The sequence below is a fragment of the Astatotilapia calliptera genome, chromosome 16 (assembly GCF_900246225.1).
Source record: "Astatotilapia calliptera chromosome 16, fAstCal1.2, whole genome shotgun sequence".
Lineage (NCBI taxonomy): Eukaryota > Metazoa > Chordata > Actinopteri > Cichliformes > Cichlidae > Astatotilapia > Astatotilapia calliptera.
The window spans coordinates 30,622,203-30,648,061 of NC_039317.1; the positions used below are offsets into that span (position 1 = coordinate 30,622,203).

Genomic DNA, 25,859 nt, shown 5'->3' on the forward strand with positions numbered 1-25,859 from the left:
TATGGCTGTTCTTGTGGCTTTGTATTAGTGTCGACTTGTCGTTGTTGTGCCGTTTTCAAAAATGTTGGTCATTCCTTTCTTTGGCAGCCACTGACCACTTCTATGTTGGAAAGTGTTAAAGCATTAGAGGCTAAATTTCCCCTTCAGGAATTCTACCTCACACTAAACACTAAATAAAATCTAGACAAAGAACGTTTACTTGTAGTAGACATAAGTAAATAGATGTTACATTGACTGCTTGCTACACATGAGCTATTCGCTTTGCAACCCTACCTGTACTAATCACATTCTTCAATAATCAAGTAACATGTTGCTGAATTGCACTGTGCAGAAGGTTACGCAAAAACAAGGTCAGTTTAGGCTAATGTTAGCTGCAGAGACAGTACAAAAGATGCACAAAGTCACCTTGGCTTCACCCACTGGTTTATGAAGTTTTGTCTTTGAAGCCTTGATATGACTGTTTTAAACTGAATGTGATGAGCAAGGGGTGTAACTCCCAGTGCAACTGCAGGCTCAAGTCATTAGCCAGTAAGCATACCCCTGATGATCGTCCTTCCTGTTAGAATGACCAAATATCACAAAAATAGGCTTCATGTTTTATTCAGTGTGGCATGAAATGACTGAGTGAACCTATAACCTCATCAGGAAAGTGTCTGATGAGGTTATGACTGAGGTCCCGTTTGCAGTAGACTTTGATAGAAGTAGGAATCTTTTTTGCATCCACAGGTATCGCCCCTTGTGGCCAGTGAAAAGAACGCAGGTTTAAGGCAGTTTGATGTTGGCTTCACTTCTCAAACTGTGTCCATCTTTTATTCTGTCTGTGGATAGCAGTGGCACAACAACACCCTTCCTTCCTAGCAGGTTAGGATCTACACATTTGTGCATTGTTCTGGTTGAGAGCCAATTTACGTTTATACGGTCTATACACAAACAGATTGAAGTACTGCAGAGCTGCCCTGCGCCACACAGCTTTTTTTCTTCTCTTCCCATTATGTAGAGAGAGAGGAAACCAACAGTGAACTGGCAATTAAAATGTGTATATTATGAATTATTAGTTAAACTGGAGAGTATGTCTGGTTCTAGTTAGTTAGGGTTATGTTTTAATTGTTTAGTTGACCAGTGCTTTTGCTTATTGCTCTTGATTTCAAATAAACAAAATCATGTCATTGGAAGATGAGACTATTTAAAAATCATTGACACCATCAGCGTCCTCTTCATCATCAGCCTTCCTTCATCAACTGTTGTCCTTTCCAAAACTTCAAAGCAAGGACGCCTGCTTACTAAAATGTTTCAGTAATGAAATGGAGTAAATCCCATCAGTTTAACCTTGAATGATCAAATGAGTGGTGTTACTCACCAGAGTTGCCCTGCGTGGTGTGTTCGCAGTGCATATAGGACACCAGAGCAATGTGGTCTCACACAGACACGGATCAGTTCATCAGCCTTTGGATTTCCCTTCAGGTTGATAACCAGTCCATGCTAAAACACAATAAAATTAATAAAAAAAAAAGCTTTATCAGCTTTTCTTTGTAGCTGTGCTTTAAACAGTTTGAATACATTTTAATGCACGAGACATAGCAGCACTAATCTGCTCTTTTCACATATTTTTATAATTACGTACTTTAAATTGGTAGCTCGCTTCAAATCGCGTTTGTTATTGCATTGCAGTATAGATTATCAATAAATGAGCAGATTTTCTTGATAAAACCTGTGCTTCTGCACTGGATCAATTCCTTTTGAAGCAAACTAAGCCTCTCCCACCACAGATTTTCAATCAGAATAGACAAGCCCATCAGTCAAGTTACTCACAGTGTGTGCAAGAAATAACAATGAGAAGGTGTGTCTGACCAAAGAGGGATCCCAAAAGTCTCCAAGGCTTTTTCTTCCAGGTCATGTGACCTGTGGCTATCAGCCTTTCAGCAGAATGAGGTGACTGGACGTCTGGCTGATGGACCTAAACAGATCATATGAGAGCGTGGCCATGTTTAAATTATTGCATGTTGGCTGAATTATGAGGCTTTTACTAGTTTTAAGATTTTATAAACTTGTCGGAACATGCAAATTAGATATAGACACATAAATATAGATCCTTTATTTAAGTTTTCCTGCAGCTACTGTTCACACTGATTTTGTAGGGTAATTTTTGTGGTGCTTAATTTTGATCACATAGTTGTTAGTAGTCTCTTTCTTTAAGAATAGAAGTCTGCTAATAATTGGCCTGTAAGGGGCAATTGATGAATATAGCCACAAGGTGGTGCCTTGTTCCTCTGCTGCACACTCACCCATCTGCAAATATCAGATGCAAATATCAGCAATCAATGGTTGTCTGATGGTCTTACTTACTAAGTTTATCATCTGTAATCTGCAAAAAAAATATTGTTTATTAGGTCTACAATAATCCAACGGGATAAGTTTCCCCTTCCTTCTTCCTGCTTTTAAAAAATCATTAGTTGTATTAACAACTGATGATTTTATGTCAGTGCCTATCAATTTGTAATCAGCAGTGGGGATTTTCATTTGAAAATGTATATTTGCCCAGCTGTGCTACTATCATATTTTTTTATTGTGCTGTCACTGTCACAAATATAACTTCTGCTAACTCTGTGAGATCGATCCTCTTTCTAACACCAGTCAACACATCTAGGAGAGAATAGAAGCTCTCCAGCCTGGAAATAAAAGTTGTCAGACACTTTCAAATGCATACCTACACTTTTCTCGTACTGAGGCGTAATCATCTTTGACAATGTATTACTTATGGCTGCATGGCTGGATGTGTGAAAGACATTCTCATAGTAACCATTTGAACTGAAAAACCTTTAAATTAAAATGACTGACATGCTTCCCATGGCCTCTGTAAATCTGTGGCTAAGGCTAATGTGACCTCCATAACCAAGGGTCCTTGTTCAGGAAGGTCCTTTCAGCCATGTAAGCATGATTGGTGGCCACATAATTAAAGACATTTCTATGTGTTACTTTACAGTTAGTTCAATAAGCAAACATTTATTTTATGCTCGAGTAAATTAAGTTTCAAAATTGAGCTTGTGGAGGAAGGCCGAAAACTCTGTGGATATTTTTTTTTCCCCCCAAAGCAAAGGTTACTCCTTTGGTTTTCCAAAAATGCAAGTCAGGTGCAAAGAGGAGAAAAGTGATTCATTAGGAGGGGATTGTGATTGAGGCCGTGGAAAAGATGTGAATTTGCTCTGTGTGTTTAGATAAATCAAATTTGGTACAAGCACTTACTTTGCTGCGCCTGGTCAGCAGAAGCTTATTTAGATCAAATTAAGCGTGGCAGCTGGGTTAAGTGGATCTGTGGAAGAAAGAAAAATACTGCTGTAAGGGTGATGTGTAATATCTAAAAGCACATCGTTCACTCCATGATGATTTCTATGTTATCAAACTGCATGAACTGCAAGCTTTAAAGGGTTTCAACTTTAAAAATGAAAATGTGCTTAATGTTTCTTACATTGTGCGGTTGAGATGTTCACAGACAGCACTCCGAGAGAGGAGAGGACCCGAGTGGAATCCCTGGGGGGGGAAAAGGATTCATTTATTAATTGCAGTATCAGTGTGTCTTGGGTTTTGTACGATAACAGCTCCCTGTGTCACCATCTGCCCACATCCCACTTAGCAGAGTGGGCACATGGGCTCATTCAGGCGCAGCCACACCCAGCTGAACGACACACACACACACACACACACACACACACACACACACACACACACACACACACACACACACACACACACACAGGGCAAAGGAGCTCCTGTATTGATGGCCAAGCCTCTTCTCTTTAGAAGGGAGTCACCGCCCTCTGCTGGCGCTCCATGTGCCATACACCACCCATTTTAAAGATATTTAGAACAATAGAAAAGGAGCCATAAAGAGGACAATTGGATAATTGTTTCCATAATTGATTGTTATATAATGCATAACACACACACACACACACACACACACACACACACACACACACACACACACACACACACACAAACATTGTACAGTCCAAAATGCACATTTGTAACCTGTGCTTAGATTAAAAAATTAGTTAATGTTAAATTAATTAAAATTGATAATTAATTAATTTTTATTAATCTAAAAGGTTCTAGCTAAAAAGAAGGCAAGGGCACGCACTCAGGTGGACAAGGTGAATGCACAGAACAGCTGCCATGCTCGACACACACTTCCACACTGGCGAAGAAAACTCAGAAATCTTCTTGAGGAATGTTAAGACGACTAATCCCGTGTCAGGGAGCTATAGAAAGCGTGCTAACTGGAAAAATCACAAATTGGTATGGGAATATGCGCCGCCCAGTATGGGAAGGCTTTGCCTCAGGTGGTTAAAACCATCCAGTACATCACCAGCACCCATTTGCTTTTACATGATTTGATTCACATGAAATTCCAAACGTCCAGACTATGTTTGTTTAAGTTAAAAAAACATATTTCAAAGTAATCTGGTCAGTTTTAAATGTGACTCATGCACATTTCCATTTGAATATTTATATTCTTGGACTTTGGTCTGTGACTCATGCAAAGCTACTGTAGTATCTGGTGATTTGCGATCTTCATTTGCCTTATAATGATGCTAGAGATACACCAATCCAGCCATTACCATTTCTGAGCTGATACAGACACAGGGGTTAACGGATCTGCCGACGCAGAGTACTGATCCTGTACCAGTGCTAAATTAATCTGTAATGTACACTGCGAGGACGAGACTCGCATATACTATCACATCCAGTTTTTTGAATCGGGACCTGACAGAAATCTGATCCAAATATTGGACTGGTACATCTCTACTTGATGCAGCCCCTCATTTTATTGACTGTCTGAAATGTCCCCCTATAAGTCCACCCTAAGCTTTAAGTCGATGTTCCTCTTGTTGGTTGTCTCTCATTAAAAAAAAAAAAAAAGAAAAGAAAAAAAAAAAACGAAAAATGAAAGATTGTAAATGCCAGTGAGTTAAACGTCAGTGCTGACACCCATAGCTGTATGGCTGACATGGCTATATTAGGGATATCACCTGAACATGACATCACACAGATCCAAGGCTGGAAAGAAGCTGTTTGAAATAGAGCGTTTATAGCAGTCTCTGATATAAACCACAGAAGAACCTGAACTTTATTATAGATTATCCCACAAACGTGCAGGTGAAAATGCAAATATCTTAAACAGTCATTCAGATTGAACCCCTGAACAACAGAGCAGGTAACGTCAATTTGCTTAATACTGTAAGAATAACATGCCATAGGAGACAATGTTAGGCACCCAGATTAAGTATTATGGTAACATATGCAAGTCCATTAGAATTTTAATAGCTTTTAATGGCTATATTTAATGTATGCTACGCTTGCATGTATATGTGAGCAAAAGATAGAAAGGGTGCAAAAGAGAGTACGAAATCTTACAATATACAGCGAATACACACTCACACACACTCACGTACACACACCCACTAATCTCATCCTCAGAAGCGGGATGGCGATCTGATCTTCCATTAGCTTTAGCTCTGCACTTAGGGGTGGGTGAGGGGTGCTGAGGTCCCCAGAGGTGAAACTCTATTAGCACGCAGCATGAAAGTCAATGAAAAGGACCCCAGTGTGCTCCAGTCCCCCGAGAATATTAATGTTTAATGATATCTAAAAAGGCTAATTCCCCCACCTCTCGCTTCTGCTCTTATCCTCTCATTAAATATCCTCACAATATCATCACCTCCTCAGATTAGAGCACTGACCCTGTCTACTGAAGGACTCACCCTTCACTGATGGTAAATGCATCCTTCTCTCATACACACACATGACATGAATGAAATTAATGTGCCGTTTAAGATGTGTTTAAGGGGAGACCATATGAAATATGGAGGTGTTAAAAAGTGACTCGTATGCAGGAAAAGCTGTGAGTGTTTAAATCAAAAGAGTAGGAAGGAAACTACATCTTGTGTCTCAGCGCTATCTGTGACATGTGTTATGTAAAACCAGCAAACTTAGACAGGCTTTTTGCTTAATTTGTTAATTGTTTGTTTAATAAAATCCCCATTAGCTGTGTCTTAAAGCAAAGTTGTTGTTCCCGTGATACATGTGTATAAATACTATTACTAAATACTGAATAGCTGAGCTCAGAGAGCTGTTAAACAAGGTGACCCAACGTAGTCAGCGAACGAGTGAATTGTTTCAGACTATTTTGGGTTACAAGTTTGAGATTAGGCCAGGTTATATGAAGTATTTGTAACAAGGAAGTTGTGAATAAAGAGTGTAAAATTCACAGTGGATCTCTGTTCAGTCCCCTGATGTTTCATCTGGTCTTCTAGGAATAAAAGAAACAAGAAAGAAAGTACTTACTAATTTTGTGATTCAATTAAAAGCTAATTTACTTTTAGACTAATCATTTAGTTTAAAAGTAAGGTCACTCAGAGCATGGCTACTGTTAACACTGAGGCAGCAGCATCTGTCTATGTTTGTAGGTTAGCAGCCACTTAGCTGTAGTGAATGAGTTTGTAGTGAATGGTCCTTACGTGGAAGCAAGATGGCGCCGGTGTGCATGGCTGACCGTCTCCGACCACGTCTTCGCCTTGGCGTTGTACTTCTCGTTGTTTTATCTTTGGTTTTATGTTCTCTAGGTGATTGTACACTAATAACTTATGACAGAGACACGCTCCTGAATCTTCGGTTTTCCTGTTCTCAACGACCTGACTGCCTTGGGACCGCCGGTGCCACTATCCCCCTGATGCCTGTCTCCCCTACCTATGTGACCTATCCTCCTCTTCCCATGCTCCGTAGGAAACGCTTCAGGAAACGGGGTAGGAGGAGCGGCGTCCGTGTCCGCGTTAAGGCTTATATCAGAGCCATGGCTATGGACTTCCCTTCTACAAGCCGTGAGCTATCCTGTTTCTTCCACTATCTCAGCAGCCACTCTGCGGCTAGATTGCTAACCCACCGTTGGATTTGCTCCGTCGGCCTTCAAACCTACCCTGCTCGCCCAGTGGCTTATCACTCTGCCCGATTTTGGATAACACCGCCTGGCCGCGGTGTTCAACATAACAACCTTTGCTCCTTGCGACGGGCTACTACAAAGGTCCTGGCCCCCCGGATTCGGATGGCCTTATTTAATGTCAGGTCTCTTTCTAATAAGGCCTTCCTCCTAAATGACTTTTTTCGCACCTCGGGACTGGATGTCCTATTTCTAACGGAGACCTGGACTTCTCCGGGTGAGTTCATCCCCTTCTCTGAGCTTCTACCTCCTGACTGTGCCTTCTTTAGCTCACCTAGGCTAACTGGTAGAGGTGGTGGCTTAGCCTCGGTTTTCAATAATAAACATGATGCACGGCTGCTATCCTCTCCAACCTATTCCAGTTTTGAAGTTCAGCTATTGGAACTGACGGGCTCTCGGACCACTTTGTGTGTCGTGGTCTATCGTCCGCCTAAATATTATAAGATGTTTATCTCTGAATTTGCTGATTTTTTGGGATCCGTTCTTTTTAAATATGATTCTGTTATTGTTTCTGGAGATTTTAACATTCATGTCTGCTGTATGGATGACCAATTGGCTAAAGACTTTCTTGTGCTGACTGATTCTTTTAATCTTATTCAGTGGGTGAATGAGCCTACCCATGTTCAAGGCCACACCCTTGATTTGGTTTTTTCATTCAATGTGGACATTTGCATTAAGGAAATCAGGAATACTGGTCTCTCTGATCATTCCCCGGTCATCTTCGATGTAGACCTGGGTGATACTGGACAATACCTAAACTCTCCTCTTTATCCTATGCGCACTATTAATGCCAATACTGTGGTCAACTTTACTACGTCTTTTGTTAACTCCCCATTTAGTATGCTGGATTGTTCTTCCCCACACACACTTGAGAACTCTACTAATACTCTTTTTACCACCTGTTCCTCGATTCTTAACATTGTTGCACCCATCAAAATGAAACGCCCTAGAACTTTCTCACAATGCTGGTTAAATGATTCTGTTCGTGCCCTACGACGTATATGTTGGCGTGATGAGAGGAAGTGGAGGAGTGATAGACTTCAGTCTTCTTATGATATTTTACGTATTAGCCGCTCGAAGTTCCAAACTGCTGCCAGAACGGCTAAAGCGGCTTTTCTCTCTAAAATTATTACCACTAATGGTGATAATCCACGAATTCTATTTAAAATTTTTAACTCTGTGGTGAACCCCCGTCCCTCTATGCCACTGCTGTCTTCCCCGGGTCTTTGTGGAAAATTCTCAAACTATTTTTTAGATAAAGTTTTATCTCTTAGATCTACTCTTCCTCTGGTGACTGATTGTATGTCTACTCCTGATTGTTCGGCCACTTTTTATCAATTTGAACCCGTTTCTCTCTCCACTCTGAAGCGTCTAATTGATAAACTGAACAATACTAACTGTGTACATGATGCTCTCCCATCCCGTATTGTTAAGGATTGTTTCAGTGTAATTGGACCTTGTTTATTGTCCATATTGAACTTCTCCTTGCTTTCTGGCTATGTACCTTCAGCTCTCAAGCATGCCATAATCCAACCTGTTCTAAAAAAAAGGAACCTTGAGCTTAGTGATTTTGCCAATTTTAGGCCAATTTCCAAGCTTCCCTTTCTGGCTAAAATACTTGAGAAGGTGGTTCTGCTCCAACTGCAGACCTACCTTGATGAGAATAATATAAATGATAAATTTCAATCGGCCTTCAAACAACATCACAGCACAGAATCAGCATTGCTTCGTGTTTTCAATGATCTCCTACTAATGGCTGACAATGGACGCCCCTCAGTCTTAGTGCTTTTGGATCTATCATCGGCATTTGACATGGTTGACCATAATATCTTATTAGCGAGACTTGAGCACACTGTAGGCATCAAGGGCGCTGCCCTGGATTGGTTTAAATCTTATCTCTCCAATCGGCTCTCTACGGTACATCTGGCTACATCCTCTTCCTCGGCTGTACCTGTTTGCTGTGGTGTCCCCCAGGGATCTGTGCTGGGCCCTACCCTTTTCTCATTATACTTGCTTCCTTTAAGTGCCATCTTTGAGAAATACCATATTGCTTATCACTATTATGCAGATGATATCCAGCTCTATTTTGAGCTAAACGACGATCTTGCTCTGTCTCTGAATAGCCTCCGAGAATGCATGTCTGAGGCCAAGAAGTGGTTGTTGTCGAATTCTCTTATCCTTAATGAGAAGAAAACCGAGATTATGATTTTTGGTAGTAATGCCCTTCGTGCCAAACTCCGGGATGCCTTTGGTTTTCTTAGTTGTTCTCTCTCTGATAATGTCAGGAATCTGGGTGTCTTATTTGACAGCTCCTTTTCACTTGACAAACAAGTGTCTGCTGTTGTCAGATCTAGTTTTTACCAGCTTCGTCTTATCTCTAAGGCTAGGCGCTATATCCCGCATAAAGATCTCGAAAAGCTCATCCACGCCTTTGTAACGTCGAGGCTAGACTATTGTAATTCACTTTATTGTGGTCTCCACTCTTCCCTTTTACAGAGATTACAGACAGTTCAGAATGCTGCAGCTCGCATTCTAACCAAAACCAGCAAGTTTGCCCACATTACTCCTGTCCTTGCCGATCTGCACTGGTTGCCTGTCAAATATCGTATTCAATTTAAAATTTTGTTGTTTACTTTTAAAATTACTAACAACACTGCACCCAGCTACCTTAAGGACCTTTTAAACCCTTATGCTCCTGCTAGGGCTTTAAGGTCATCGTCACAGTTACTGCTGGCTCAGCCCAGATCTCGACTTAAGACTAGAGGTGATCGATCGTTTGCTCTTGTTGCACCTGTGCTGTGGAACAATCTCCCGATTGGCATCCGGGCATCTGATTCTATTCATTCTTTTAAATCACAGCTTAAAACATATCTTTTTAAACTTGCCTTCTCCACCTTTTAATTGCTGGTTTGTTTGTTTGTTTGTTTGGTTGCTGTGACCTATTGACCTCTTGTATTAATTCCCTCCTATCTTTCTATTGGTGTCTTTTATTATGGTGGTACAGCTTTTATCTTGCTATTACCCATGTGCTGTAGTCATTCTTATTGGTAGCTTTTATCTATGAACATAACTCTACATAACTATTTTTTATTTTTTTTATCCGTTATCAATGTTTGAACCTTTTATTGTTTTATGTAAAGCACTTTGGTATGCCCAAGGCTTTTAAATGTGCTCTATAAATAAAGATTGTTGTTGTTGTTGTTGTTGGTCTTGTTGAATGCTTATATGTCAGTTCATTCGGACACAGCCTGAATGCTGATTTTCATTTCCTAGATCAAAACACTGCTGGAGCTAACTGGTTTTACTTTAAACTTTTCTCAGCTAATACATATATAGGGTAAGGTAAGGGGAGCTATTGATTGTGACGGATAGCTACTGAACCAGTGTGTAGTAATAATAATAATACTTATTACTTGTATGATAAACCAGTAAGTATTTCTAATGCCATAACATTATATTTTAGCAGCATTATCCTTTGTAATCAATAACTAAACAATTACTTGAATGCTGGCAATCACATATTACCTGATAATGCTGTGCCAGGCCTATAATACAGCTGTTTACACTTCTGATAATCTGTCAGGCACTACGGCAGTCAGCCCAGTTGTCAGTAAGTGATGCTCAAAAGCTGCATTGAGATTAAAAGGGTTGTGGTGGCTTTTGAAAACCTTGCCAGTACTTGGCCATAAACAATTCCTCACTTGGCTAGTTGCCTTGTCTGCTGCATTTTTTTTTTAAATGGACCACGAGCATAAAACGTTCTTCTAAAGTCATGTGCTGTATAGTATGAATGTGAACAGTGTGCAGTAAGTAGAACTTAAAAAAACTAAAGTTCACATTAAAGCACCAGCATGTCAAACCAAAGCAAACCCCACATTGGCCAAACATTAGCCCTGCCAGGGTACATTAACTGGCCTTGATCCAGACCACTGGTGTTGAGCCCCGCCACTTTAATGAGAATTTTAAGCTATGCCAAATAGCTTAACCCCCCAAAACTGACATCTATAATTTTCAGATGTCAATTTTGAGCTAGCTAGACTACAGCTATGTCTGATTTCGTTCAGCCTTATGATTCTCTCTTTGCTTGATTGTGACACTTTGAAGAACAGCCACACTGATCACTTGATTGTAGTTAAAAGACCATTTTAGCCCTGAAAGATGCCCTGGTTAGGTACTTTCTTTCAGGGAACTGAGTTAGCATTTGCACCTGGACATGTTGTCACACTTAACAAGTGGATAGATGCTTTTAACTTAAACATATATCATCCAGCTGAATGTCAACAAATGAAATGAAAACATTTCAAATTACATCAGTGTTGTAATGATTATATCGCCTTTTAAGTAATGTTTGGGGGCATAAAAATTACGCTAAAGAAAAAAAAAAAAAAACATTTCAATGATGACAAATAATATTTTAACTGAGGAAAATTCCATGTGACTCTGTGAATGCTGAAAAATGAGCATATTACCATAAGCTTGTTTAAATTGTTACGGCACCACAACAAATCAAGGCATTTAAAAACACAGATGGCTCTCTTGCACACATGCGCACACAGCAGATCAACCCCAAATGCACCAGCGAGCAGGAACTCACACCAATACGTTCCCAAGGACACACACAAATGCACAGTGCAAGCAGGCAAAAAGTCAGAGGAAATGCTTATGCCTACAAACACACTCAGGAGAGGCTGCACAGCACTTAAGTGGTCACTTTTACACACAAAGGCCAATCACAGGAGCTTAGCTGGCCCCATCAAGCTTTTTAGTAAATGCTGCCGCACTGAAATTGCTTGTTTAGTTAACCCTATATGCTACGGAGAGAAATGAAGCTCCATCACTCCGGTCTGAATCGTGGCAAATGCCTAGCTTTGAAGTCATTGTGTGTGAGATGACTAGGCCTTGTCATTTGTGAGGAGGGATTAGTCATGCTATTTTTATTGGAGAGTGTGCATCAGCTTTCTTGAGTGCTGCGTTTTAAGGATTTTTGCTTCTGAGGTGTTTTTGCCCGTCACTGACACTCTGTGAGCAACACACACGGAAACATTTTTACATTGTCGTGAATTTCCATTATGACTTCACAGAGAATTAAAGTTTGCTGAACTTTGATGTGCACTTGCTGCGTCACTGGCCTACATAATATCACTTTTATAACTAAATCTTTAGTTATAAAAGTGATATTATCCATACCTCACATGTTGTATATTATTTATTAAAGCCAATGATATGCTGTGGATGAAATCTATCACTTTGCAGCTGCACTAAATTCTGATACAGCTGACTTATAAAAATAGCTTTGTTCACATTGCCAAGTCTAAAGTTCTTTGTAAACTAGAAGCTATAAATTATGAACTATATAAGCTATATATACCTTATAGTATTTAGCAGGATTTTAGAGCATAGAGGTGCTATGCTCTAACATTCAGACATACTCATATAATTTTTTCTTTTACTTGAACACTTAGACTTGCTCAAGTAGAATAGAAGGGAACCAGTCAATTTACAGATTAAGCCAGTGTTCTCTCTCTCTCTCTCTCTCTCTCTCTCTCTCTCTCTCTCTCTCTCTCTCTCTCTCTCTCTCTCTCTCTCTCTCTCTCTCTCTCTCTCTCTCTCTCTCTCGTTAACTCGCAATCACTTTCAAGCTGCTGTTTTTCCACTGCTTAAATTTTGATGTCATAATTTAACTTATGACAGTGGCTTTGCTATGATTTTTGTTAAGCCCGGCTCATTCAGGACACAACGAAAGGAGATTCACACAGCAGCTACTAAGAAAAGGTATTAATAATAATATTAACACTACTACTACTACTACTACTACTACTAATACTAATAATAATAATAATAAAAAGAACTATAAGCCAAATAGCTGCCAGCGCAAAACTGCAACAGTATCCAACTGATACAAATGACAGCCAGTTTGGGGCCTTTGTGAAAGAGAGGGAAAGCTTTCTTGGTAAGAAATCGGCTTATGTGCCCAAGCAGGAGAAATACTTTAGTTTCTCCTGAGGTTTGAGAAGCTGTAGATTAGAATGATGCAAAGGCAAGCCCAGCTGCCACTAATGACATAAGATATATGGTTCTAACATTATTTCCATGTAAAATGAGCACTCAGATGTTAGAGGTTATGGTCTTAACTTCAGTTTCAAATGTGGACATAAAGTAAAATACCAGAGAACATATATCAATGTAAGTAGACCTGACTTGAGCTAGTAAAATAAATGGGTACAGTGAAGGAGCCGAGGCTAGATGGCCAGTTAATTGACCACTAATGGCTTCGTAATCACAAATGGATGGAAAATATGAATAAATAATGCTAATAGGGGTTTGCCGTTAGCATACCTAGATGCCCAATCAAAATAAGGCCTGTAAATGGGAAGCACTGGAGACATTGGACTAAAACATTTTATTTATTGGGACAATTTATAAATTTCAATTTTTGTCCAAAAGTAACATTTAAGCAAAGCACATTTTAAAGTCCTCAGTCCGAGAGTATCGATCCTCGAATATTGCTAGTTATCATGAATAAGACTCTATCTGTGTTCTTGGATTTCTACTTGACTGCGCAGAGCTTCCACATCCCATTGATGGATTTGTTAGTGTGACCTCCATTTAAACGCAGGCATCGTTTTCATTTTGTTTTAAATATCCATTCTCTCACACTGCCACGGTGTGATTATGAGCCTGTGCAGCACCTGCACGTGGGCAAGGCCGTGTTTTTGTCTTGTGGATTATACGCCTGCATGAGTTGTAGGGAAGGGGCAAAAAGCAATTGGTGAGACTTCGACTGGAGATGGAATTGCCAGTTGTATATCTTAAAGCTGGACATATTTATGTCCGGAGAGGCTCGCCTTTCTGCCTGCTCATCACACAAACTGTCTGGTAGTCAACCGTGTGGTGTGTGGGGTTTCTGCTCGTTTCATGTGCAGTGTTGATAAGACGAGACCCACTGCATGCGCATACTTTTTACTGTATGCGATTACACGTTTATTTGTTTGTGTTTGATGTAAATAAATTACAAATCCCCTAAATTCTAATGTAAGGTGGGAGAAGTTATTTCCTATCATTTATTTGCTAAATATTAAGTTTACATGTGTTTTACTGTGATGATAGAAGTATTGCCAGAATTGGTGAACATGAACTATAACCTTTTATTTTGTGATTTAAAAATAGATGCATAGTTTATACAATCTAACTATAGATGGTGTAAAAGATGGAAGTAGCCACTGTGAAATCCTGTTTTGAGACCTTGAGGTGAGAAGTTTGATGATTTCTTGGTGTTTTAAATTAGATGTGACAAGACTCAGCAAGACTCATGTCTGAGAGTCAAACTGTTAGAAGTGATTAGCAAAGGAGCATTCTCTGATTAATCCTCCTTACTGACACTTAAAGTTTACAAAATTATGTTTTATTCATTGTGATGTAAAATGAGAGTGTGGCTATAAAATCATCAGGAATGTGATCACTGAAGCCAGGACAGAGGACTGTGTTCCATTAAACTTCAACAGGACTGGAAGTCTTTTAGCAACCGCAGGCATCGCCCCCTGGTGGCTTTTAAAAATAATAAGTAATAAAGGTTTAAACCCTAAAGCATTTGCTCTACTTTTCCAACTTTAGAAGCTATGTCCATCTTTTGTACTGTCTGTGATTCTAACAAACACATTGAACAATGGTTACTGAGCTCATTTAGGCCAATTCCATTTTTAGATTGGAGAGAAAACGGTGCACAAAACCAGTATAAACATTCTACTTACTATCTCAACTGGTTATTCAGTTAAATAGAGAATGGTCCCACTGAAATCTCGTTAATCAGTCTAAAATAAGTGCAAATTAGGAAAACAACAACCGCTGGACAACAAGAATCGGAGGCAAACTAAGAAAGACATACAAAATAAAGAATAGTGCACTTAGTCGAAACGGGCTATTATCAATATGAGGCAAAAATATTAACCTGGAGAAAGAGCAAACATGATAAATTCTGTCTTTGAAAAGATACAACACATGAAAACTTGCTACACAATTTTCAGAATTAGCATTTTTACATGTTAATACAGTTGCATCGTGCGTATGAAAATTTCAGTAAGGATGTTTTTTTTTGTTCTAAAGTATTTAAAAAAAGATTTAATTGTGTGAGAGCGTATCAGACCATGAGGCCAACACATGAAACTAACTGCACCTCACTTTTAAAAAAACCCTGTCTTTATTAACTTCTTTTCATCTTTCCACAAAACGACAGTATTCACTGACATACGACTTGAATTAAAATCATATTTTTAAAAAAAGGATACAAAAAGGGAAGTTTGTGACAAAACCATATCGGTCCTAGAAAAGCACAGCTCCTTCTAACTATTCTATCACAATAGTGGCTTTGCTACAATAACCCAAATCCTTCAGTCACTCAGGTACGGTGTAACCCAGCAGTTCCACCTCTGTTGAAAAATGGCCAGTTTCAGTTGCAGATTTGTCGTCATTCGCTCCATTGTGTTGGACCTTTTTCAGTCTCTGTACCCACTGAGTTATGGATGGTGGTTCTGTTTTTTTCTAGTTTACAGTTATCATTTTCTTAGCAATCAGTATCAGTAGACTGTGCCTTTGGTCTGAGCTGTATGTCTCTGTTGGTGTAGCTCCCAAAAAAAGATCAGTGGCTCTAATGGAGAATTCACTGGTAAGATTTGATCAGTTTCTTCTTTGACCCGTAGCCAAAATCCTTGGATTACTGGGCAGTCCCAAAGATATGTGAGTGCTCCTGTTTTTCCACATTTTCTCCAACAGTTGGGTTCTTTCACATATGAAGAGATTGTGAGAGATTTTTTAGTTTCCAGTCAAATTCTTTCCATAGTTAGCTTTCAATTCCTTTATGGCAAACTGTACACGACTCCTCCCGCACTTTATCAGCAGTTATAATATTTACTTTCCTATTTTTTTCCTTAATATTTGCAGTGTTCTGCATGTTTTCATCTGTAAGCCTTTTATATATAAATGAGAAATATTTTTTTAATTGGGTATTTTTCCACTATATTAATAAAGTAATCTTCTATACTGTTTATAATTTTATAAGCCTCACGTTTTAATATCTGTCTCGCATCCTGTCCTATTATATATTATATTTTCACCAAATTTGTTTTATTCCATAAATTTGCTGCAGTTCTTTCTGATTACTGTGTGTGCAGCAAAACAGAATCTTGATATATATAAAAGGGGAAGCCTGACCCTGAGATGTGAAAATGTGACTTGAGCGTCCACTTAATGAAGTCAAACTGCATAAAGGACAAATGCAGAGAGCAAACTGAGGCCTGTCAGGTTAATTTTATGGGCTGTTACGTTACTGTCTGATGAATTACGTTTCACAGCGGTTATTAGAATCAGTTCATCCTGTGTGACATCTGCATGAATGAGCACTGAGACACGGAGCTGGGAATACTAATGGCACATTTCTAAAAATGTTTTTGTTTGTTTTCTTCTGACACTTCCCTTGTCACTTTTGAAGACTAAGTTAAAAGGCATTTACCCACATATTTGTGCAGTATGAAAGGTTTTTATCATGTGAAACAAATCACTGATTGTTTCATTTCAGATTTAAGCTTAGGACTGATGTGATGGAAGTATCTCTCTACAAAATGAAGGGGTCTCTTATCTGCAACGCATTTGGCGTACAATGTCTGCCATAAGCTGCTTTATTGTCTGCATGCAGATTAGTTATACACAGCTCCACCCACCTCTACAGGTAAATTCACAACCTGTGTGAGTGAATTTTGAGCACACTGATAGTTGTATACACGTGTATATAACTGCCCATGTGAAAAATGCTGCCATTTTTGTGTCAAAGCAAGTAAACAATCTATGTTCTGAACAGCCATGTTTTAATCTGACAATATGCACAAATTGAAAAGTTAATGTTTTCAAACCTCAAGTCCTGTTTTAAAAGTGAGTGTAGTGCCTCCAGCCAGCAGTTGGTGGTCACCCACAGATTGTTTCTTTTTTTGCAAGCTGCATAGAGGAATTGGGTCTTATCTGCTGCGACATGCAACTTGTTCAATAAATAAGTCTTGCCATCAATTAGTTCCTTGATCAGCAGTGAGTCAGGACCTGCTAGGTCAGTTTTATGAGTATTCCTTTGATTTACAGCCACGTCTGTTTTCTGCCTGACGGGATAGGTACCCTGCAAGCATCAGATCAAGTACCCTTGATCAGATTCTGCCACTGGTGTTTATTAATCTCTTGCCGTCTGTTTCTGAATGCTGATATTAGAACAGATAATTGTTGCTCATCCATCCAAGAAACTTTCATTTGAAAGTATATGGCTCAAGCAAGATATCTTTACTCATTTCCACTGAAGACTTAAACCCAATTTAATGTAAATCTTTTAAAGACATTATCAATATTTTTCTTCCTTTTTATCACTCTAATTATAGTTTAGCTTATTCCTCTGTGCTTTAGGAGTAATGTATTTCCCTGAGTAGAGGATATGAGCCTTATTAATCCTGCACACATCTTCAGGAGGAAAGAAGCTAACCACCTCTTTGCTCCACTTATGTCCAGCTCAAGTATTCATATCTTTCTTTCAAATATTTCTAATGAAAGAGAAATTAAAGTCTATAATTAGCCCTTTTAAGCTGTACAATGTATTCCACTCGTCCTGGCGTTTGACGTATCCAAGAAAAAAAGTTAGGTCTTATGGCTCTATTATGTTGGGGGGTGTCTGAACAAGGTTTGGTCCAGTTGTTCCCCTTTAGGTCCAGCATAGTCGTGTCATGTTGGGGGTGTCTGTTGTGACCAGGGGGCAGTATCAGAATAAAATTGAGTAAATGAAAATATGCACTGTTCTTCTTTGCTTCTAAAAGCAAGTCTCTCCACTCTGTAACTATCTTGAAACACACCAATTTTTCTCTGTTTCTCCTTTAATTTACCCCCTGCTATGGAAAAGACAAAAAGGCAACTTATTTATTATTTATTTCTTCACCTAAGACTGATTGACATTGCAGCTCTTCACCATGAGTGTAGACAGAGATTTTGCCAAAACAAACCACAGAGACACCAGAAAAACTGAGACATTTAAAATACCTCCATCCAGGTAAACATGGATATATTTAAAGAAACTAACAACGGCTAAGCTTAACCAGCTACAAGCCACCAGCCCCAGCATGAGCGCTGGTATGAACACGGGTTCAAAGCAGTTTCAAGGAAAATTATGGAATTGATTAAAAAAGAGAAAAGAGTTGACATCCAGTTATCTTTAAAAATTATATGCACATTATTTTGAGTTGTTTAAGTGAGAGAAGCTGTTGCAACTTAGTGTAGTTTGTGGGATTTGTAATGTGTAATAGTTTGTTTTATTATGGATATAAAAAATAGAATTTGGTTGCCATCAATTATAGTTCACAGAAAGAACTGTTGTCTCTTATCGTCCTGTTCATGCCAACTTTATAACCAGTGAGCTTTCCCCTAGATTGTGCAGTCTCCCCTGGACAAAAAGCTGTTGCCTTTTTGGAGCACTGCCCACAAGTGCATCTCCATAGCCTTTAGACTCCCTAAAGTCTCACAGTACCTCCTACAGAAACAAATACAAATGAGGGGCCACGTCTCACATTAGTCATGGAGAGTCTGTAGTTTTTCAGAGTGACCTTTATCCTTTGATAAAATGGTCTCTTCCAGCATGAGCCACCATCCTTAGGGCACTGAAAATGTATCCAGAACTCAACTCAACCGAACACCTGTGAGAGATTTTGGACTCCTGCGGGAATAACTTTTGGAAGAACTGTGTCTATCCCTTCAGCATAGTTCCAAAGATGAGGCTTTTTGAAGCTGGTGTGGTGGCACTTGGTGTCACAACGCCTACTAAGATGTGTTATACAGATTTTCCTTTAATTTGTCACCTGTTTGTACACAAAGACGTAGTCAGCCAAATATGTTTCATGCATCATGAGACACACCCCCTTTTGTGTGTGGAAATTGTGCAGCTGTTTTTTCCCTTACTAGTACAATTTTTTTTGAGCAGATGAAAACTGCCAGCGTTAATAAATCTGATAAATTACCAGTTGCAAACTGTTGACCAGTCACTTTCTCTGACAGGGTGTATTACCTGAGTTTCTCCTTTCCATAAAGATGGATTGCATATGGTGCTTGATTGCTCCCTACGGTGGTAAATTACAGATTTAATAATGCTGAACTAACTGAGCATTCTCATCTCAATTGAATTTTCTCAGTTAGGAGCCAGTTACTCAGTTTCTCAGCTGTTCAGTTTCTCCTTTGCTCAAACACAAGCAAAGATATAAGCAGATGTACACAAAGGAGCTATTATTTTTGGAATAAAATTACTATCATTACTATAATTGCTTCCTTGAATAATAAATAGAGCCTGACTGACATGTTGTTGTGCTGAATACAGTATGATGTTTACCCCTATGGGTAATGATCAAAGGAATGCCCTATTATGATCCCTCTTCATGAGATGCATACAGTATCATCCTAGCATTGAAAAGAAAAATCTCTAACATGTTATTTTCGGCCTTATTTTACTTAGGTTTTTTTTTTTTTTTTTTTTTCTACAAGGCCTGGTAGTCCATGTAGGCTCAAAGCCACAAGGACATTCAGTTTCTAACCTATATCAGACCTTCGATTTTTGAAAATGTAAAACATTCATACCAGCATTGATCACATATTTTACTAATTGCATATCAAATTGCACAAGGTGTGCAGGATTGTTGTGACCAACCATTGCCCTGACTCAAAAGGTTAGCATCATAAGTCATCATCGTACATTCCAACAATCCATATAACAAAAGATTCCAAAGTTAAAAGGTAAAACAGTATATAAATCATATAGGCAGATAAAAATGTGTTTACATATTTTATCCAAAGTATATCAAAAAAATGTCTTAATAAGCTGCACTACCTTATTTGAGGTGCCCCTGTATATTTAGCAATTATTATAGGGGATGAAAGTACTCCTGGTGACCCATAAATAAAGACTCAGTGAAGTAAAATTGACTTTTGACCCCCTGTGGTGTTCTGACCCTGCAGCTGAGAACCCTGTTGCTAAATGGTCGCTAGAATCAGATACAAGTCTGTTTGATCCAACCACATTAATGAGGTCACTGGCTAACAAGACCTTTTGATGGCACTTGGAACTCTGAGGAAAACACAAATTAATGGAGCCAGACATCAAATGTAAAAATCATCCAGTCTTATTTCTGTTTTTTGTACCAGTGAGCTGATGTTACAAGTTTGGATGTGCAGATTTGCAGTGATTAAAATACTGTAGTTGTCCTATTTGTGGTCTAGGGAGATTTCAATATGTGACTGCCCCTGTGCTTATACACATCTCAATATCCTTTGCAGCCTAGTGTAGACCAATTCTGTACTGCTGAAAGAGGCAGTCATGTGTGTGCTAATAATGTGTGTTTATATCTGGAATAAAAACAATTCTATTTATATTGTACCACTGAGAACTAAGTTTTAGAATCCTTTGATACCGGTGCAAATGCTAAATGCTAAGTTCAATCAAATGCCCATTAGGGATAAAAAAACAAAACAGGACAAATCTAAAGTTGTTGAGGGCCATACGTTTTACAAAACCTAATACAAAAAAGCAACAATATTGTCAACTTAATAAATGACAAGCAATTAAAAAAAACAAAAAAAACAACAACAAACACACATACATAATTGCAATAATTTGAGAAAATGTTGCACAGGGATATAAAATTGTCTTAAAATTACAGTTAAAAAATTGAGCCAGACAGGTCATTTGAAAACCGAGGGATCCTGATGTCAAACCATAGCTACCTTAGATTTGACACTTTGAAACAGACAGGAGTGCCTTGGAGGATTTAAAGCTTCAAATGTTTCACACAGGGTCCACATTTCTACCATGTTGTTTAGGACAAGCGCTAGAAGAGCTCTAAACTGATCAGTAAAACCAATAACACACCTCGATGCTGCATTTTGAACTACCATTTCATTTATTCCAGAAAGTTAGAAATGGCACATCAGTTCAATTCTGGTCATTAATCTTATTAAAACGAAGGACTGGACAACTTTTCTAAGGTCAGGTTCAAAGTTTAGTGCTAGATCTAATTCTGTCGGTGTGTATGAATAAAACAAGGCAATTTTGAATTTCAAGGTATTAGGTTAAAGAAAATTTTGTTATATCCAACTGTCAGCATCATTAAGACAAGCAGTAAAGCCTTTAGGGTTGTGTATATGTCCTCTTTATATTATGGGTGTGCTATCTGTGCAAGCAAGGCAGGCACTGCTTGCCCAGTAAAGTCTAAACATACACAACAATCACAACATATCAAACACATCAATCTCTCTCCTTGCATTTCCAAATGATGGTATCTCCATTAAAGGAACTCATATTGTTTGTTTGCATCAGTCTTGTAAATTAGTGACATGTGACTGTATTTGGCTATTGATTCTAGAAGGTTGAGCACCAGTCGCTGAATCTATAATTGATGCAATTTTCCTGTACATGGCCCCTCCTGTGTCCCACTCACAAGCATTTTTTTTTAGCTGTGCAACATGATTAAACCTGTGAAAAGCCTTCAGAAAGAGAGAGAAAATTTGGGTCATGAATGACAGCACGAAGGAGTATAGAAAGGTGCAAGATGCAGGCGACTGCACAAAAAAGACAAGCAGCACAAAATCATGAAATGGTGTGTTTGGCTCATTGGTGTGTTAAACAGGCACTGACTGTGCTTGTCTTTCCGTTTGTGTGTCAGGGGAATATCCTGTGTTGTTAAGCAGCATTTGACATCCTCACACCTTCATCACAGAGCCTTCCCTTAATATCGAGATGGCACCAAAGCTCTTTGATGTCCCAGTATGTAACCACTTAATCCCAAAGAGGGAGGGAGGAAATTTATGTTTCTGAACTTGTACACACAAAGACAAGTAGTTTTATAGTGGTAGCTTGGGATTTCACACTGATAATTTAAAAAAGTTTACAGAGAAATTACAGAGTGTGTGCTTGTCATTGCATGGGCTATCAATGACGTCACACAGCTCCGTTTTACAGGACGACAAAAGCAAATTAGCCAGTGGATCAAGTTTTGTTAAATCTGGGCGCACGGAGATCACACCCTGCTGTTTAAATAATCTGCTTCCGCTTTGGATTTCCCTGCAGGGAAGAAGACTGTAGCTCCACTCATATCAAGCTGTGCAAAATTTAAAAAGAACATCAAGAGGATGTTCTTATAGTTTTTGTGCCAGATTTGGCGTCACAATGTCAACCAACAGAGAGGTAAATGTAGTAGAGGAGCTGTGTCTGTTAGTTAAAGAAAAGCTGACTGAAGCATTAAGACAGTGAACGACAAGTCTCCCTTATTGCCGCTGTTATTATGTGCCGTGCTAAAACAGATGCCGTGTGTCTCAAAGAGCATTGTGAAATGTCATGTCTCTTCTGTCATGAGGTGACATAGCAAACGGGAGATTAGAGGATGAGTTAGTGAGCATAGAAGAAAGCAAAGAGAACAAGGCAGGAGAGGGAGTGCTGGTTCAGTGTATGAGTAGTTGCAGTTTCAGTATTCCATTGAATGAATAATAGAGGAAGAAGGGAGGGTTAAGAGCATTTCCTCTTAATGTGGAAAGAAGGGAAAGACAGAAGGGAAAGCATCTACACTAAGGCATGTATGTTTGTTAGGTTTTGCAGGAGTTACTGCACACTTAAAGCATTATTTCAGAGCAACAAAGCATTCAAATGTCAACCCTGATCGTACATGATTGAATTCTTAAATGTGTCTCCTGGAGGATGTCTGGAATTTTTACTGATTAATGAATTAGGTTGTACACGTAGAGAGGTGGAAAATCGCGGCCTTGGCTAATAAGATTTGAAGCTTTCCTCTTTCAGACCTACCCCTATTTCATCATTCCTCCTCTTCCCATCAAACCCACTAGCTAAGATGCTGAGTATACGCCAGTGGCAGCAACCCGGAGAACAGTTTTTCAAGCTCCTGAAGCGGTCTTGCTTCCTTTTTTTTTTTCTTTCTTTCTTTTTCCCCCCTCTGCTTAAGCTCACTTGGCTGAGTTCTCGCTGACTTAGCAGCTTCTTCTGCGGATGCTTCTGGAGCTGCACACAGAAGTGTGTATGTGTGTTTTTATATATATATATATACACCTATGTATTAAAAAAGAATAAATAAAGACAGCATTGGGAAAAAGTGTGTCAGGGAAACGGAAAACACTGCTATACCATTATTTTCCCCTTGCAGGTCAAGGATAAGAGACAAACATGAAACACCATGCTCAATCATCTTTATGTTAGTGTTGTTTCTGAGTCCTAGGTCTCTGAATTATACTTGTATTACTTTTCTATGTGGTTTTAATTTTATCAGCAATACTCTTACTCTAGTTGATTTTACTCGATTTTGACAGTTGTCCTATATTTAATCTTATTTTAAATGTTGTTGATAGCACACCTACAATACACTTTGTAATGGCTGTTAAAAGTAGTATGCGAATAGGATGCCACACACACTCACACACCATTTTATTAACTATTAGTTCTATTGAAATGCTTGTTGATGCACTCAGGCTTCAGACTCCTAAACTCTAAATGGTCGGTGTCCAAGGATTTTCTTCTTTCTTTTTCTTGTATGTGTAAGACTTCAAACAGGGAGGATATTTAGTGTGATTTAAACTGTTATTTATGATCCTGTGTATACTACATCATTACCTGAGAGTGACTTGTTAATAAGACCCCTGCTGTTTATAATTAAGTTTTAAGCAATTAGCTTTTTTTTTCTTATTAATTAATTTTTTTCAATGCTGTGCCACCTCAGGTTAATGATTCAATGTTAACAGTATGTCGAACATAACACTGTCGAATCCCCCCTTCAGCTCCCTGACCACTTACTCTGAGGGGTGGAGCTTCAGCTGGGTGCAGACAAAGTGCATGCTACAAGATTTCCGTCCACTGAAGCGAGAATTTGCAGAATCAGGGAGTCCAATATTTAGACAGTCTTACCAACTTCCAACAAGTTTGCTTGGAGAAATGCTTCCTTGCTTTAAAAAGCTTTAGATGAAGCATCTCTGGTAATTCCAGTCTACAGTGTAGCAGTCAAGTGCATTCTCAGCCTTCACAACAAATAAATAAGACGGGAAAAGTTGACTGTCTGAGCCATGGACGCCAATCCGAATGACAGTCTCTTCTGCAGCAGTCTCCCTTAAAGTGTTATGCTCAAACAAGTACCCAGTTGAGCCCATTTAGTTCATATTTGCCTCTTTAGAAACAGGCAAAAACATCTGCCTGCCACTGTCACTATGGGGGAAAATATGAATTGCATATTTGCTGTGAGAGGGGCTTGAAATGAAAATAGCCACTCAGTCAATGTCTCTCTTATTTTTGTCCTTCAAACTCACACGTTGAGAAAATCTAGTGTAACCACTGAACAAATCATGCTGCAGTTTATTTTGTACTCCATCCTAGTTTTGGTTTTAGCTTCCAACAGTTATGAAAACAAGATATGCAAAGATTACATGTCTTGTCTTGTGCTATAAAACAAATGCATCCCATTTTTATACAGTGATGTGCCTTTGCCCCTTGCATAAAACCCAGAGTCACCTAGCACCTAGGCCAGCTGGAGCTGAGATGACTGAAAGACTGTATCTGTAGGGGAGTGTGTGGAAGAATCATTAATGGTTGCCTGCTGCTACTTTTGTCTCTGGATTGCAGAGGGTCACACTAGGAATATACCCAGCATGTGCCTTTGACGTTGCCTTTGCGTTACAATTAGTTTCATCTTTCAAGTCACACCAAGAGTGTGTTAGAAGTGGAGCGTTAATTCTCCACTTGGTCTTTTATTTTGAAATTGGTCTTGATTCTCTGTGCTGTTCTCGTGTCTGACTTCCTGCCTCTTCATCTGCTCTGGGCAGCTTCTGTAAAAAAAAAAAAAAACCCCAAAAAAACCCACCCCAAACTATTTTGATCAGCTTGAGAGGATGTGTCAGATCCTCATTATTCCTGGGTGGTGGAGATTGAGCAGTTAAAGTTGATTTCTATTTCCCATCATTGTCCTTTACCACCTAAGTTTCTCTTTCACCCCCACCCCCCATCTGCCACCCTGAGGTGGGACAGGTGTCAAAAATACTCCATAATAAAGGCCATCCCTTTTTTCTCATTTATTTATTTTTCTTTCATTAGAATTTTATTTAAAGTTCAGGAAAATATCCTATAAGTTGAGAAGCAACAACATAATGAAATTTGTTTAATAATAATCAAGATTACTAATACAAAAAAAAAAAAAAATCAAAGATTATTAATCAGCAGCTCTGCTACCCAGGATTTATGCACAGCTCTTGAAGTTGTTTTTTTACACCTGTACAAGTCCACGACATCGGCTGAATCACTGGCCTCCACAGTGTCTGTTCAGGCCTCGGCCTCCAGCTGGGGCCAATCTGTTGGTCAGGTGTGGCTCAGCGGTAGCAGCCATGGCCTTGCCAGCAAGCTGAGAGTGCACACAGCACAAATACAGAAAGGAACACTGCTTACACTGCAGTGCAACACACAGGATAAAATCCACACTGTATTCTGGTGGCAATTCATTGTTCTTCAAATGTTTCTTTTTAATCTTGAAGGGCATCTAAATAGAAACAGGAACATTATTCTCTGAGTTGACAGAAATCAGAGTGTTTCCCATCACTGTAACTGAACTGGGGCAGTGATGTGGAAAGTACAATTCATCTACAAAAACAAAACAGAAATGATCAAAGACGTACATTGGACGACTGATCTTTTTTGTTTTTAACTGATGTCTTAACCTCACAATGTTGCCATAGACAAGCTCTGATAATGTGTTAAACCCCACAGGAGAAACACTCAAGCCTGGCTCCTGTTAGCCAGTTGCACATAAAAAGTAGTGAGCGGACCCAACAT

At 39.1% G+C, this 25,859-nt stretch overlaps 1 protein-coding gene across 11 annotated transcripts in view; it reads right to left on the reverse strand.

Moving 5' to 3' along the window:
• The window catches only part of pcbp3 (poly(rC) binding protein 3), an 87,205-nt gene that overhangs the window by 51,681 nt on the left and 9,665 nt on the right, over positions 1–25,859 (reverse strand). For 8 of the 11 annotated variants that reach the window (XM_026145923.1, XM_026145922.1, XM_026145921.1 and 5 more), the window contains exons 2-5: positions 3,464–3,525; positions 3,241–3,307; positions 1,849–1,954; positions 1,358–1,479 (exon numbers count right to left, since the gene is read on the reverse strand). The gene's annotated coding sequence lies outside the window, so the exon portion shown is untranslated. Of the gene's footprint in view, positions 1–1,357; positions 1,480–1,809; positions 1,955–2,343; positions 2,363–3,240; positions 3,308–3,463; positions 3,526–25,859 lie in introns of all 11 variants that reach the window. The other 3 variants (XM_026145913.1, XM_026145912.1, XM_026145914.1) reach the window with 3 other exon arrangements.